The sequence below is a fragment of the Dama dama genome, chromosome 15, assembly GCF_033118175.1.
Source record: "Dama dama isolate Ldn47 chromosome 15, ASM3311817v1, whole genome shotgun sequence".
NCBI lineage: Eukaryota > Metazoa > Chordata > Mammalia > Artiodactyla > Cervidae > Dama > Dama dama.
In genome coordinates this window covers 78,051,209-78,068,461 of record NC_083695.1, presented here as the reverse complement: position 1 = coordinate 78,068,461, position 17,253 = coordinate 78,051,209, and the positions used below count along the sequence as shown (strand labels likewise).

Genomic DNA, 17,253 nt, shown 5'->3' with positions numbered 1-17,253 from the left:
CTCTCTCAAGGGGACAAGCCAGCGTGAGAGGCTCTGAGGATGGGCAGTGCAGAGGGCAGTCAGGACAGGCATGTAGGCTGTGTGTGTGCAGAAGGCAGTAACTGACTTGGGTGGTCACAGGTGTCCCACCAGGAGGACAGCCTCTGGAGTGAGAGTGCAGTCAGAGGGGCCTAGAAGGAGTGGTCAGTGACCAGGAGAAGGGACATCATAGTGCCAGGCTGAGTTACAACTACATTGTCCTGTGAGACCTCCTTCTCCTCCTCGGGCTCCAACCTTGGAGGAAAGGGAGCTGGTTAGTGACCATGAAAGAGGGTGGAAGAGAAGGTGAAGACACAGTGAGGACACTGACCTTCCCACTACCTTCCCACTGTGGGTTCCAAGCTTGAGTCCAATGCAAGGTCAGAGCAGGGAATTTAAATCTTAAGGGAACTATATTCCATATCCTGTGATAAACCACAACAGGAAAGAATATGAAAAAGAATATATATATATATATATATATATATATATATGTATGTATGTATGTATGTATTTGTGTGTGTATATATATATCTCACTTTGCTATACAGAAGAAATTAACACAACATTGCAAATCAGCTATCCTCTATTAAAATTATTTGAAAAGAATATCGTAACTCTACTGAGAGAACAATAGTTTGATCTTAGAAGACACAGGATTTGTTGAAAGCCTCCTTTACATGAGACTCATTCTATGTGAGGGTAACAAGAGAAGATAAGGAATCCACTTGAGATTTTGCTGAAGCTTAATTCTAATCGGCAGGTTTAAAGGACAATGATGAGGGGACATTTTTTTTTTCTATTTGTACCCTGTTGAGTCAGCCCTCCCACTGAGCCTGGCATGTGTAAAATCACTGAGGTAGGTGTACCTGGCCCAGCACACTGCCAGGCACATAGGAAACCCTCAATACATGTTTGTAGTTAGTTTAATGCCCTTCCATGCAAGAGACATCCTCACTTCAGCTTCCAGCTTCAGCCTCATTTCCCTAACAGTGTATCTATTTTTCTATACTTACTTGTCTTTTCCATGGAAATTTCTCTGGATCTCCATTAATTCACCCCAGGTAGAAACTATAGATTTATCTTCATCTGTAGTCTCACGATTCCTAGTGATGATAATGATGATTTTTAAGATAGCCACAAGTACTGAGAACTTATTAAAATACCAGGCACCCTTCCAAACACTTTGCATTCATTATTTTGTGTAATCCTCCCCACAACCCTAAGAGGTCATTAGAGACTGCGAAAATGAGGCTTTTCAGAGTCTCTGAAATCATTCAGCTGGTGTCAGACATGGTATTTGAACACAGCACTAAACAAGCAACGGAATTTAGCCAGGGCTGACCCGCATCCTGCCAGGTGACCCTAAACCGTGTTGGAACAGGTGTTCATCCCCTACTGCACACCTCATCCAGAGAGTCTTTCTCTATTGTGAGACCAGGAGGGCTAATTCAGTCTCCAGCACTGTGTTCCTTGCACGGAAAGTCTGTTTTGTAATCACATCACATGTCTGCAGGATGAAAAGCAGCTTTCCTGGTTCATCAGGTAAAATCAATGCTTCCAATAAAAATCTTGAGCCTCAATTATTGAATGCAATGGTCCAAACACAAACGCTGGTTGTCCAGGCAAAGATATTACCAAGAGTCCCTTTGTCTGTTTCTAATTAAGCGTATTTCCAGACCCTCTGCCCTATTTATTCCACTTGGATATGTGTTTATATAATGAATCAGCAGGTACCATCCAGTTGCTTCTGCTTAGTCTTTAACTTCTCCACTATCTTATGCTCCCAGAGGCAGACCAGAACCCTGAGACTGATGGCCACCAGGTTGGTAACTCCTAGAAGTGCAGATTATGTGATTTAGCTGTTGGTAAATGCAGGGCTTGCTGGAACTCTTAACACACCTTAGATAGGGTATTGTACATATCTCTCTATCGAAACTGTCACTGAGGTGTCTTCCCAGTTAGTGCCTTTAATGAGGGGCTAGTCAAGAGTGTAATCTCACCCAGAGAATGAGAAAGTACTGCTGGAGAAATATTTTCATGGCTTTTACTGGAGTGGTAGCACTTTCTTGATTAGAGTGCTGCATTCTACCCAGCTGAAAAAAAGATTCTGTTTTGATTTTCCAGTTGTGGGTATGTGGAATTTTATTTGCTCTTCATTTGCAAGTGATTCCCTGGAACACAGGTGCAGTAATACACACAATACGCATATCCTCGGGGAGAATATGAATAACAATTCAGATTTTTATCTGCTTATTGTTTGTGGATCTGCTCACATTATTAGGAAGATTCTGGACCAGAGTCTGATTTGGATCTGCCAGTATATGGGACCATATTTTTCAAATTCTTCCTCTGGCCGGGAGCATGGAGATTAGACTGGGTTTCGTGAATTACTGCTACTTATCCCTCCCTGCGTGAAACCTGGATACTCATCAGGCAGCAGAAGAGGCCTGGCAATAGATATCCGTAGTTTGGCTGCAAAATGGGGATGGGATGATGTAGCCTTTGCTTTGCTTTGGCTTTTGCGTAGACTGCCATGGTGATTAGGAAGAGAAAACTGCTAATCCTCTGGAAATGACCCATGCTATGTTTTCCTATTAACACCCAAGTGATCATGTTCTGAACACGAGTACATTTTAGGGAAAATACAGGGAATTATTCTCTGGCTTTTGACAAACATCCCATCTTAATCCCTTTGAAAATTCCTTTTGGATCTACTCTTCTGAATATTTCATGGTTGTATATATTTCATTAATTTACACTGCCTTTCTGGCATCATTTGTAATGCATTTGTGATATTTATTCTGCTAGGTAACTTGGTTAATGATATCAGGGGCAGACTCAAGGCCTGCTGGAAGGCTGTATTCGATTTGGCTAATGATGAGAGCTACTCTGTGCTGAGACTCCAATCCCGTGAGACACAGGGCTAGGTAACATCGTGTGTTACATCTGTTCCTTATCACAATCAAACCAAATGTGTATGATCACCCACACTTGTGGAGGAAGAAACTGTGACCCAGATTATGCAAATTATTTAGCACAGTCATCCACCGGCAAACTGGCAAAGCTAGAATTCCAGTCCATGTGTGTCCTTCTAAGTCTTACCATGGAGTTGTGTGTGTGTGCATGCTCAGTCATGTCCAACTCTTTGCAACCCCATGGACTAGCCCATCAGACTCCTCTATCCATGAAATTTTCCAGGCAAGAATTCTAGAGCAGGTTGCCATTTCCTACTCCAGGGGAACCACGGAGTTGCCACCTGTCAAACTCCAGAAAGATTTCTTAATCTCTGAGCCTCAATTTTTCCATCTGTACAAATGGGGAAAGAAGGCTTGTGCTGTTTATGTGTTTTCCTGGGTAAACACAGAAAGCAATTGAAATGAGGAATCACTTTGTAACTCGATGGTACTATAGACTGGGAGGTATTACTAGAATGGAAGCATCAAAGGCATACATAATCTCCAGGCAGGATAGATTCCAGAATCTTTATAACCACCCAAAGCAGATACCACCAATGGGGTAACTAACCATTGTATCTCCTTCCGCATAGAGTCTTGCTTATACCCTGGTTGAAATGAAATGTTTTTCTTGCATAGCATAGGAATTAAACATTTTAGAGTTAATGTTGCTGACTCTATTGGTGACCTTCTAACTGATTTTCTCCAGGGGTCTTCCTTTCTCCATATATAGACAGAGGTCTTTCAGTATTCTACTTGTGCTAATAAACCAATTTCTCCTTTAATTTTTGTAACAAAAGGTAAGATTAATTGAAAATATTATCCATATCTGCAACACAGGTTAGGGACACTTTAACATACCCCCAAGCCAAAAAAAAAATAATAATGTCAAAGCAGCTGGTGATTTGCAGACTATTATCATTCAGAAGAGCACTGTTTCTGCCCATCCCCCACTCCATCAGCATTCATAAAACATGAGCGGGCTGCATAATTCTCTCCTTAACTCCCTCACTTCTCTAATCACATTTCCCTTTAACACATTCATCAGGACACTCCGCAGAGCTCTGGGTATTTCTGTGGCCTTTGATTTGCACATTAAACTTTCCAGCCTTTGCATTTTTGAAATAAGTGGTAATGCTAGCGGGGAGGATGAAGGAGGAAGAGCAGGTATGGCTTCAGCATACACCCCTCACTGGATTTCCATGGCTGTGTGCTGCTGTCTGAAGCCCCTTCAAACTGATAACAGTAAACAACCTCAATGAGAACCGACCATAGGCATGAGAGATGGCGTGTTTGAGAACAGCTTACTGCCTGGGCTTCCCTGGTGGTTCAGACGGTGAAGAGTCTGCCTGCAGTACAGGAGACTCAGCTTCCATCCCTGGGTATGGAAGATCCCCTGGAGAAGGGAATGGCAACCCACTCTGATATTCTTGCCTGGAGAATTCCACGGACAGAGGAGCTGGCAGACTACAGTCCACGGGATCGACCTAATGACTAACACGACTGCCTGGGAGAGAATAGGTGCCTCCCTGGACCCACTTTCTCCCTCCACTCATCTTGTTACTTTCAGTCTGTGTTGGCCTTGGGATGTTGCCCTCACATGGATTATCAAGAAACAACGAATGCAGCAAAGAAAATGGATCGTGAAAAAGGAAGATGTAATTTTAATGAAGGAGATATTTTAGAATAATATATTTTTTAAATTATACTATTAATTTTAAAAATTAAGATGAAGTGGACAATTTCCTAAAAAAAATGAACTACCAACTAAGTCAGAAAAAAATTAGACAACTTGGTAGACTGATAAATATTAGGAAAATTTATGTGGAGGGTGACTCCAAAGCTCATCTCAAACATTTCTAGTGTTAGTTCCTCAGTCGTGTCTGACTCTTTGCAACCCCGTGGATTGTAGCCCACCAGGCACCGCTGTCTATGGAATTCTCCAGGCAAGAATACTGGAGTGGGTAGCCATGTCCTTCTCCAGGGGATCTTCCCAACCCGGTGATCAAACCTGAGTCTCTTGCATTGCAGGGAGTTACATTGCATTACTATCTGAGGCAGTGCCCTATTCAAAGACATCAGGCACAATAAGACATCCATAGTGTGGTCCTTGTACCACAGGGAACTGACATCACAGGAGACAGTAGATGGTATACATGTCCTGACGTGAAAGGTGCAACATTGCCTGAAACCATCTCCATGTAAACCTGGGAGTATCAGCATTGATAATAACAGTAAAATGTTACTGCTAAAACATCATAGCAGTAAAATGACTGTTATGATCATAGTATCAATTATCAGCGTCAGTTATTGAGCACTTGGCCATGATTTGGGCACTTTGCATACATTATCTTGTTTCATTTATTACACATATTAAGCCTATGAAAAAGACAGTTTTATAGATGGAGAACTGGTGCTGAAAGAGATGAAGGGATTTGCCTCAGATCTTCATGCTCATGGTTAGAAGATCTGCATCTGGGCCCAGACTTGACCTCAACTTGGAGTTTGGGACTGGATGATCAGATTTAGGAGCTGTGTTCATTCTCTTCAAGACCCAAGAAGGCAGAGTAGAGTACACCACAAAAGCTTTGATTTGGGACAGCTGACAGAAAGTACATTTAATCAGTTTTTGTGACTGAGAAATTTTTCTCTTGATTCCACTGAGGATTGTGATGAATCATATTGCTCTTATACCTGGAATATAATTTCATTTAAATGTGATTATAATGACATTTTGCACAGGGCACTGGGTAAAATTGTGCTTTTCTTCTCCCTCCAGTGTCAGTTAATATAGACTTTATTGCTTTCCTCCAGGTTTCTGTTACTAGACTCTTACAATGCCTCATCACCTGGAGTATGCAAACCTAAAAGCTCGAGAGAGCACCTGATAGTTTTGACTGAATGATACTGTTTCATTATTTCATTACTACTGTGTGTCCCAGAAATATAGGGGCTATATTTCAGTGCCTGCCACCAAGCCCAGAATACAGTAGGTTCACAATAAATGTGCAATGAGGCATACAGTAGGTGTACAGCAAATGTGGAATGAAAGCATGCAGTGCCTCATATGATGCTGAGCTCAATGAATACAATTGACATGTTTTCTCATGAGTCAGACTGAAGTCCTAAACACAAAAGGGCTGTCTCGGTCCCCGTCACCTCATTTGATTTCTCCAAAGATAGAGTCACCTAAGAGAGTGTAGGTAAATCCCAGCATTGTGGTTGAAGGTATGGGGAAATTGACTGGGGAGGAATCCTGATAAGAAATGAAGTTCAGTGTTGCCTGTGAAGACAAAAGAGAGCAAGGAGAGAGTGTTGATTGTTTTTTAATATTGTGTAGCTTTTTTTTTTTTTAATGGGTTAGCCTCCATGGGATTGCGAACTCCTTAAAGATAGGTATCATGTAGCAAGTGCAATGCATTGCCTTAAGGGTGTACTAAGTAAATGTTTGTTCAAATGACATGGGAATATCCACCCAATATTTTCTGAGCACTCACTCTGGACTGGCCTGGTCTTTGCTGTGGTCACTGCCACCAGGGAAGTCATTGCCCACAAGGGAGCTAATTGGTCCTATGTATTAGAACTGATTGCAAATATTGATGGAATAATTTTTAGATGGAGCAGAGATTTGGACCAAATGTTTTTAAATTAAATATGGTTAGGAAGTTTTGGAAAATAAGTCAAATAAAGATGCAAAGACACTTCCTGTGATTTGGAATGAAAAGTCTATCATGGCCTTGAGTCTTTGCCTTCCTCCCCTTGTCCTGTCTGCTTGTCTCCCTTTTTTCCCTCCAGGACATCATGGAGCCTAATGGGTTGTTAAACATTTGAACTTCTTGGAAAAAGAATCTCAGCATTTTTAAATGTCTTTTTTTTTTTTTCCGTTCAAAGAACATGACAGAATTGCAAATGAGCCTATAGAAGCAACAAAATGAGGTGCAAGAATAAAGAATGGAAGGCTCAAGGCACAAAGAGCTAGAGACCTTGCCTTCAGCAGACGCACTAGCAAAACTTAAAGGAAACAAGTGTGAAAGACCATTGTTCTGTGGTCCTGAATCCTGTATAAAGTTTTTCCTCTTTTCCACTCTGTAGAGTACTCTTCTTCTATAGACTCTCTTTCCATATACACACAGGCACATCACCTTAACCCGGGCCACATGAAGACCTCGAAAGACCCTGAGTACAACAAAGATGGCTGTGCATAGCCATGTGATATAGAAATTAAAAATAGTACTAAGATGACAAAACAGGTTTTAAATGTAATTTTTCAGAATTTCACTAAATGCCTATGTAAGTCAATATTAAAATATCTGTCTATTCTTTTGTTTTCTATTTTTGGTACTCCCGCCTTTCTGAGACCCTAAGCACGTGTTTAGTTTGCCTGTTGAGTATTCCTTTTGTTTTCTCTTCTCTGTTCTCCACCCTACTTTCCTACTTTGCTTAATACAAGGCATCCAGGCAAATCACCCCCATTCCTCTCTTTACTGATGGGTTCATCTCATTTCTCTATCCCACATTTTATTTCCCTCTATTGCAGAAGACAGATGAATCTGGTGCCCTGTGAGTTAGGTTATGGCTTTGTTTGAAAGCTATGTTTTATGCCTTCTATCTATAAGCCTTCTCAATTACAAAGATAAATCTCTTTCAGAGTTTTTTGTTTATTTTTATTTCTTGGAGACTCCTTGGAGCACACATAGAATCAATTTCCTTTTCTTGAGTTCATGTGCATGCATGTGATTGAAACAGATGTAATTTTAGATAAACACCATCTAATAAAGTTCTATGCTGTTAGGATATTCATGTGAAAGGAAGTTAATAGGGAGCTGGAGAAGATCAAAGAGCCTTCAGACTGCTATAGGAGTATGACCCTTAGGGAAGGAGAGAAGAAGAGGAGGTGGGATACAAGTGTCTTAGACTGCTCTGTAGTCTAAGGAGAGTGTGACAAAGCCATGGGGGTGTCTTTGAGCCAGCGCTGGCCAACAAAGACATCTCCCTGTCCTGTAAGATGGAGCCTGCCTTAGTATCATCCCCACCTTCAGTCTTTTATAAATGCCACAGTGAGTTTCTTTTTTCTATTTTAATTAATTTATTTATTTTAATTGGAGGCTAACTACCTCATAATACTGTGGTGGTTTTTGCCGTACATTGACAATGAGTTTCAAAGTGAAGCATCCAGGGTGCTCAGAGACCGCACTTCCTGGGCATTAGATATACTTGCTTGATCTCCACAATCTTCCCTTGTCCCTCAAAGCTGTGCTTCTCCATACAGGCTCAGGGAGCAACTCCTCCATGATTTCATGGGGCTTTCTTCCCAAGGGAATCCCAGGAGGTGATTGGCGGGATGAACTATAGATGCAGTGGCTGCTGTGTACCTTGGGGCTGCAGTGGGTACTCACCCTCTCCCTTACCTACTACTCATTCTAAACTCCCATCATCCTGATCTACAGTCCCAGTGGTTGATTGTGGTTTATCTGGTGGTATGATCCAAACCTGAACCACTTGAAAACTTGATAGTCACATCCTTCTTGTCTGGGAACATTGCATATGTTGGTCCACAGTTACCAGGCAACACCAGGAGACACCCACATTGATTACTTGGCTTTCTTAAGTATCCTCTCAGCATCCTTTCTATAAAAGCAATGTTCCTTCCTCCTGCTGATCAGTATCTATTACTCCTGTCAGTATGGTGACTCTTCTTTACGTCCTCGTTCCTGAGCACAAAAGTACCCTGGCGACAGCCAGAATTTGTAGTTCACTGAACCCTTCACCCCTTTCTAGAGTGCTCGCCTTATAGGACTTCTCCTCCAATCCTGAGAACCCCTAGTGGCCATTGTGGTGACATATGTGGGGCCGCTTTTGCTTTCATCTTTTGGTTCCTGAACCTCTGTGTCCTCCCTGTTTTTTGTTTTTTAATAAATGGTCTGTATCCTCAGGGCTACCCAGGTGGTGCTAGTGGTAAAGAATCTGCCTGCCAATGCAGGAGACAAGAAATATTTGGGTTCGATCCCTGGATCAGGAAGATCCTCTGGAGGAGGGCATCATAACCTACTCCAGTATTCTTGCCTGGAAAATCCCATGAACAGAGGAGCCTGGTGGGCTACAGTTCATAGGGTTGCAAAGAGTCAGACACGACTGAAGTGACTTAGCATGCACACACATACTGTATCCTGGACATTCACCATCCTTTCAGAATATTTCCTCTGAGCTGGCATTTCAGTTGTACCTCCTAAAAATCTTCCCCACTGATTTTTGGTGGTATATGTTCAGTGGATATGATGTGTTGGTGGTATACGATTTGTTCAGTGGATCTGAGGGTCATGAATCCATTCCTGCATCTCCTTCCATGTAAAATGTGTGCTCTGGTCAGATGCTATGCTATTGAAGATTTTACTTCCTAAGCCCTGGATAGTGACTGTAGCTGAGGCTATGTGAGCAGGAAAGGCAAACCCATACCCGGGAAAGATCTCTGTCCCTGTGATGATGAATCACTGAACCTTCCATCTTCCATACAGGTGATGAGGGACTCTCTAGCACCATAGAAGCCATCTGGCTTCTCACTTCGGCTATTAATGGCTTATCAACAGCTCTCCATCTCTCATTATCTTTATTCAGGTTACTGATACAATTTAGTAGCAATCAGCCAACTTCTCTATCTTTGAGAGCATTTTTCTCTCCATATTTCAAATGCCTGTGCCATCATACCTGCCGCAGCACTTCCCTCCACTGGGAAATGTTCTCAGCTCATCACAGGTGAAATATTTAGCAATTGTACCATCCTTGTCCCAAGATATATCCATGCCCCACCTACCAGTCAGGACAGCACCCTTTTGACCTGCTGGGTGGAGGGTGAGCCAGGACCAAATCCCATTTTAACTCTTGGTGCTGTGTGTGTTAGTGTGGGCCCTCCGAGAACCAGATGCCAAGATGGGATTAAACATGCAAGAATGTTCTTAAGGGAAAGAGAGAGAAAAATGAAGGGAGGAGTCAGAGAGGACTGGGAGAGCCCTCAGAACCCTATTCAAAATGTATCTGGATGTAGGTAAGAAGAGACTTCATTCAACAGGAAGAGGTGCCAATCACCAGATCTTTAAGGACTTGTCTTTTGCAGGGAAAAGAAAACAAGGCTAGAAAGATGGAGTGTGGAGAGTGGGATGAATGAGGGCTTGATGGAATCATTGACAGGGGATGTTCCTTCCTGAGGTCAGCAGATTCTTAGGAGGGGCAGTTAAGGAGAAGTTATTCTGTTTCCCAGTGCTCAGTTAGTTAATGTTAGTTGCTCAGTCATGTTCAACTCTTTGTGACCCCCATGGACTGTAGTCCACCAGGCTCCTCTGTCCATGGGATTTCCCAAACAAGAATACTGGAGTGAGTAGCCATTCCATTCTCCAGGGACTCTTCCTGACCCAAGAACTGAACCCAGGTCTTCTGCATTGCAGGCAGATTCTTTACCGTCTGAGCCACCAGCATTTGTCCAGGTGGGCCAAATTTCAGGATCCTATGGGAAGGAAAAATGCTTCATAAAAGCTGGGTCAAATTAAGGTAGCAGGCATGACATTCAGATTGGTTAGTAAGGATAAACTGTTCAGCTAACCATATATGAAACAGGATCCAAGGAGTCTATGTCTGGTCTTGTCATCACTCGTGAGTCTTGTCTAAGTTATGTTGTCCAGTCACTCAGTTGTGTCTGACTCTTTGTGACCCCATGACACATGCAAAGCTTCCCTGTCCTTCACCATTTCCTGGAGTTTACTCAAACTCATGCCTATTGAGTTGATGATGCCAATTACCATCTCATCCTCTGTCGTTCCGTTCTCCTCCTTCCTTCTATAGGGGAAGGGTGAGTCTTTGCAGTAAGTTGTTTCACAGAATACCAAAGGGTGGGGAGTAGATTTCTTAATTATTGCTGGTTTCTAGGGGAACAGGGCTCAGGTGAGGTTCAGCATTGTCACTGTGATGCAAGTCTGACCCTGAGAGAGGGAGAAAGGGTTGGGGGGAAGTATCCTAGATTGCATGCAGACTAAGGAAGCTTCAGCAAAGCAATCAGGGAGTCCTTGAGTCAAAACTAGCCCACAGTGGAGTTTCTCTGCATTTTCCAGGAATGGGTCTGCCCTTGTTTTCCACCCACAAACTCTGATATTGGCAGGGAGGAGCCTGTGGGAGGTGTGACACATGGAGATGGATTTCAGAACACAGCAGCTTGGGTCCTTGATCAATTACACTTCCTGTAGAAGAAGGTCTGCCAGGTGAACACTCATGGTTGCAGAGCTGGGATTCTGGATGCTGTTTTATAGGCAGAGATTTACAAGCCTGGCTTTCCTAAGACTTCATTAGTGATGCCTCTTCCTCAAACGGCTCAAATATCTCTGGAAATTGGAAACTGTGAGCTCCTGGACAACAGACACAGACTTCCTTAACACTCATAAAGCTCCTCATCACTAGGAATGATTTACCATGTGTTCCTGCTTTATCCAAAACAAATGGAGTCACTTAGACCATGTTGGAGAATAATGAATCACTATCAACATAAATACATTACAAATAAATAATGCTTTGCAGCAAAGGTCATTCAACCACTGCTCATAGAAGAACACTTTAAATACCTTACAATTTTATTTGTCAATTATACCTCAATAAAGCTGGAAAAAAAAAAATTCCAGGAAGCCCAGTGGGACATCTTGTCCACTGTTGTACTGAAAAATAAACAAAACACAGCTACTACTAAATCTGGCTCTTCACCTACATCTGAAATCTGACTTTTCATCTACATCTGAAAATAATGTTTTTTTGGAACACATCATCATCCGTTCACCTTTAGTTGCTTTTGTATTACAGTGGCAGGGCTGAGTAAGTAGCATAACTACTGTAAGGCCTGCAGAGCCTAAAATACTTACTGTCTGTCTCTTCATTGGAAATATCTGCCTATCCTTGCTTTAGAGCAAGATCACAAAGAAATAGACCATCTAATATCCCAACCATGCTTTCTTCTTTTTGAAGTATGTTTATGTGTATTATTTGATTCTCATAATAATTATGGACCACTTATCATAACTTGACACTTTTGCATGAATTTTTAATGTTGTTGTTTGATCAGTCCCACTTTTCCCTCCAGCTCATCCAGAGCTCTGCCTAAGTCTCAAAGGTTCTTCAGGGAATGGGTGTAAGACTAATGTTTAGGGAGCTTCATTGTGTAAAGTTCTAGCTGCTAGGTTCTGGTTACAGTTCACTATTTTTTCACCATAATTTTAATCTTCATGTTGAGTCCTTCAAAAGTATATCCTAAGACAAGATTTGGGTTTAGACAGCTGAACTGAGAAGTAATCCCAGGAAGCATTGGGAGAGAGTGGGAAAGTGAGTCAGAGACAGTGATCAAGCTTTTGTGACGATAAGCAGTTATCACTTGGTAATAGGGACTCAGTCCAGTTCCTTTGAACACTGTCCCAGTACCTCCCTGACATTCCAGTGGTTATGCACTCCAAACGTAGAGGGCATGGGTTTGATCCCTGGTTGGGGAACTAAGATCCTGCATGCCACAAAATGTGGCCTAAAAACATTTAAAACTTTAAAAATTGAAAAGACTGTCATACTGAGAATAAAGAGCCTGAGATATTATTTATCCTCTACATTCTGGCCCTTGTCATTTGTGAATGGTCCCTGAGACTTTAATTCCCTTTCTGACTTTTTACAGGTGAAGAAAGCCTTCAGACAAAGTAACACTGGTGCTTGGGTAGGAAGCCGTCAGTCTATACAGGAATGGTCCGTTAAGCTGCAGCTGACATTCAGGGTGACAGGAAAGACACTGCACTGGCTTTTGGCATTACTGCTCAGTCTCTTGAGAATCTGATAAGTTCCAAGCATCTCCCTATAAAAAGAGAAACATTCATGATATAGCTTCATATTGCTTGCCTTTTAGAATTGATTTTTATTTTTTCAACTGGCATTCTCCTTGTAGTCAGTTTCTACTTCTAGATCTCTCTCTCTCTCATTAGAGCCTTAGAATTATAGCACCATAGAATTTCAAAGCTAAAATGAACTCCCTCAGTTTTGTTTTTTCATTAGCAGATGCAGCTATCCTTAAGTTTTACAGCTTCTTTTTTTTGTCACAGAAACCCCACTTAGAAAGGGAAACTGATTTAAAATTTGAAGTACATGAAAGTAGAATAGAGTCCACTCTTGAAACAGTGGCTGCGTTATGTGGTTACAGATCCTATCGTCTGCCTTGCGCTGGGTATCGAGCTGTAAGTTATTCAACACATTTTGCTGATCAGAGGAAAGAGAAGGGGAGAGAGTAGGTATGAAAATATACCTTCCCAGTGATTTTAATATCAGGATCTGGACACTTCTTGACCAATACATACAGAGAGTCCTGGAAACTTCCTCCCACTGAAAGAAGGAATTAGATGTCCAGTGATGTGTAATGATGTATTGGGCATGGCTGTCAGAGCTCATTATTAATCTACATTCTGTCCTACAAGGCTGCCCAGCTGGTCCCTTTAGCCAGCCCGCACCAACCAGAGTCAGTAGATGGAGGAAAGCACACATCCTTGCAAAGGCAGGGACTCCATTGGCTTGATTTATCTCCCAAAGGAGAAAGGGGTAATTTAAATGGTGGATTTTCTTGTCTTACATGTGTTCCTATAACATCAGTGAATTTAGGTCCCAAGAGGGTTCCTACAGGGTGCAGACTCTGAAGATCTGAGGTTCAATTTTGTCTTATTTAAGAAGCCCAGGATCCACTTAGTAGATGAAATCAATAAAAAGGGAGGTGCTTTCCGCTCTCAGATTGAAAAGTACTGGGGGACAAGATTCATAGTTCCATTTTCAGGAGATTTTTCTTTTTATGTATGTTGAAAAACAGAGCACATATTTTTCCCTTGCTGCAGAAATTGGATCCATGTTCCTTTAGGTAAAAGGAAAATTGTTTCTGTCTTTTTTCCTGCCTGAATTATCAAGTATCCTCCATGAGCATAGCTTCTGGGTCACCCAGTAACTGAATCACCATTTATAATGGGAAGTTAAATTACTAAAAAGTCACCAGATTCCCTTTTTAAAATTGAATCTGCTTATTTATGTTTTATAAATTATATGCAGTATATGGATAGATTACACGTATGTTACTAAGTAATGGTAGATACATGATCAATAGATAGAACTTATGGACACTATTCTGTTCCCAAGTTATTGATGAAGTGAATAACTGAGACAAGGAACAATTAAGTAGTTTGTGTGAGGTCACGTGACAAACTGGTTGAGCAGCTGGGAGGGAAATCAGAGTCTGTACTTTTAACCACTACACCACATGCCCTTTGTTAGAAACTATAAGGCAACACACAAGGCTATACTCCATACCATCAACATCTATAATCTACCTGTCACCCAATCAGAAAAGAAATAATCTACCTTTATAAATCACTGAAGTCAGACTCAAAATGGCTTCAGTTGGTTTCCTAATCCCCTTTGAGCGGTGGTGGCTGCCTGGCAGGCTGCTGGAGAACTGCTTCCAGCTGTTACAGGAAAGGCCGCATTGGCCAACCCTGCCAATTCCTCACCATAGCCCCTCAGCTCTCAATAGCCTGGTGCTTGTAGATGCCAAATGCAGTTGGTTTTCTGTGGCCTCTAGTGCTTGGTAGTTGGTGTAGGCCTGGCAAGAAGGGAAGGCAGAGAGTGCTTGGCCCTTATTACCCCTAGAAACAGAGGAGAATTGGTGGGGAGTTGGTGCAAGTACCCTCATAGAGGACAACTCTGCAGCCTTTTCCACATGCCCTCCCAGAGGGTTCAAGCCTGACCTGGCCACTGAGCTAACTTGCTTATGAATGCTCCGTGCCTTGGCTGCCTTTGGGCTTCCCAGGTGGTACAGTGGTATAGAACCTGCTTGCCAATGCGGGAGTTATAGTTTTGATCCCTGGGACAGGATGATCCCCTGGAGTAGGAAATGGCAACCCCCTTCAGTATTCTTGCCTGGAAAATTCCATAGACAGGAGCCTAGTGAGTTACAGTCCATGGGGTCACAAAGAGTCGGACACGACTGAACACTGACTAGCTTCACTTCTCTGCCTGGACTGTGGATTTCCTTTCCCACAATGGGATCAATTCCAAATCAATTTCTTGTACTCTTGTCTTCCTCTCAAAGTTTGTTTTGGGGGGAGAAGATATTGTTCTAACCAAAGACAAATATCATTACTGGTGCTTGACATGAACACAAAGCAGAGAAGTAGCTATGGGCCACCAGGTGCCTGCAGTCTTGGTGAATTATCACCAAGAAGAGAAGTCTTAGGTGCATGGCTGTGCAGCATAACGCTGTTATTTGTGAAATCGGGTGATAATAGCTACGTCACAGGTTTGCTGAAAGATTTACATGACTCTCATACATGGGCTTTCTTGTCAGCAACATCAGATTGTGTTTATAAGTAAAGTGTATAAGTCCAGTCGATCCCTCTGTCCAATGACTGACCTGCAGGAAATTTGTTATTGTTCAGTCACTAAGTTGTGTCCAGCTCTTTGCAATTTCATGGTCTGCAACACTGCCAGGCTTTCCTGTCCTTCACTATCTCCTGGAATTTGCTCAAACTCATGTCCATTGAGTCAGCGATGCCATCCAACTATCTCATCCTCTGTTGCCCCCTTCTCCTCCTGCAGGAAGTTGTTCACTCTCAAAAAATGGTCAACAGGTCCAGTCAATCTTGGCGGCTCTAAGTCCTCAGGCCTCCAAGGAAAATTATTGCCATCATGAGATGGTTAGAACAAATGAAGATGGATTAAGTTATAGTGTGTGTTCCAAGTCATCCTAGATGAGAAAATATTAATGATTTTCCAAACTTGAAGGATATAGGAAACTTATTATTGGCAAAGTATCAATATTGAAGTCTCCTGATCAGTCCAGTGACAGAGGGGAAGCAACATACAAAAAGTGCTAAGGGATCCTAGGAGGTGGGGAGACTGCAAAAAGAAGAGAGACAGAGATTAAGATCTGGCCATCTAGGCTCACTGAGCCTCAGTTTGACCATCTGTAAAACTGAGATAGCATGTGACTCCCAAAGTTGTAGCAAGGAATAAATGTTAATGCAGTTCCAGACACATGGTATTCACTCCATGCATGCAAGCTGTATTAATAATGTTATTACTATTTGGCTTTTTTTCATATTTTTCATGGGGTTCTCAAGGCAAGAATACTGAAGTGATTGCCTTTCCCTTCTCCAGTGGACCAAGTTTTGTCAGAACACATTGGAAAAGACGCTGATGCTGAGAAAGATTGAGGGTATGAGGAGAAAGATGACAGAGGATGAGATGGTTGGATGGCATCATCAACTCAATGGACAGGAATCTGAGCAAACTCCAGGAGATACTGAAGGACAGGGAAGCCTGGCATGCTGCATTCCATGGGATCACAAAGAGTCGGGCATGACTGAGCGACTGAACACAACTATTTGACTAAACTTACGTAAACTAGCCTTCTATCATCCACAGATTGTACTGTAGTTTGCATAAATACATCAGTGTATTTGCATGGACAACTGGAGTCTCTTATGGTCAGGAGGGCTGGAGCTCACCAACTGCATCTCACTGCTCTGAAGTTTCCTTAGTTACGGCTCCAAGATTTACTCCCTAGTGATCCAGTGTGTTTTCTCCAACAAAGGACTCTTGTGAGAAGTCTATTCATTCCTTACTGCTGCTGCAGGATGACATTGTTTGGAGAGGAGGATGTTTTCAAGGGAATTGGCAGTACCAATTCATCCTCCAGGCCACTGGAAATCAATTAAATTGGTCTTTGCAGAATCTGAGGAGCACCTGTGGTTAATAGGGCTGCTGTGGGCAGAGTAAAGAGGTGAATGTTTGTACCCCTGCTTCCTAGAATTCATTGACTTAAAATGGTTTTCTTGAAGCAAAGAAGATGAAAGAACCTGAGGAGGAGGCTGGAACTTTTGATGGTCTGCAGAGGCCAGCCCAGTTCTCTGCTTTTCAGGATGAGGACGGCATAGCTTGTCAGTTGAGCCAGGGAAAGCTTTGCTGCAAAACCATCTGTCACTGTGCAGAAGTTACTGCCTCCTGAGAGCTTGCTGTGTGTATCACAGAGGTGTAATATCTCTCACAGCACTGCAATTCACAGGGATTTCTTGCAGGATGGCTCTCAGTGGTTTCATTTTTAAATAACATTTCTATAAATATACTCATTTTTATACATATTTTAAATTACAGTATAACTATTTTCTTTCTGTTCTCTCCCTGTCTCTATACAACCAGACACATGCACACACACACACCTTTTTATAAAATAGAAATATTT

At 42.2% G+C, this 17,253-nt stretch overlaps 1 long non-coding RNA gene across 2 annotated transcripts in view; it reads right to left on the bottom strand.

Annotated features, from left to right (window-relative positions):
- Positions 1 to 1,033: 1,033 nt before the first annotated feature.
- The window catches only part of LOC133070763 (uncharacterized), a 159,340-nt gene continuing 143,120 nt past the window's right edge, over positions 1,034 to 17,253 (bottom strand). Inside the window, exon 3 of one of the 2 annotated variants that reach the window (XR_009696214.1) lies at positions 1,034 to 1,124. This is a non-coding gene — a long non-coding RNA (uncharacterized LOC133070763). Of the gene's footprint in view, positions 1,125 to 12,438; positions 12,835 to 17,253 lie in introns of those variants that run through there. The other variant, XR_009696213.1, reaches the window with a different exon arrangement.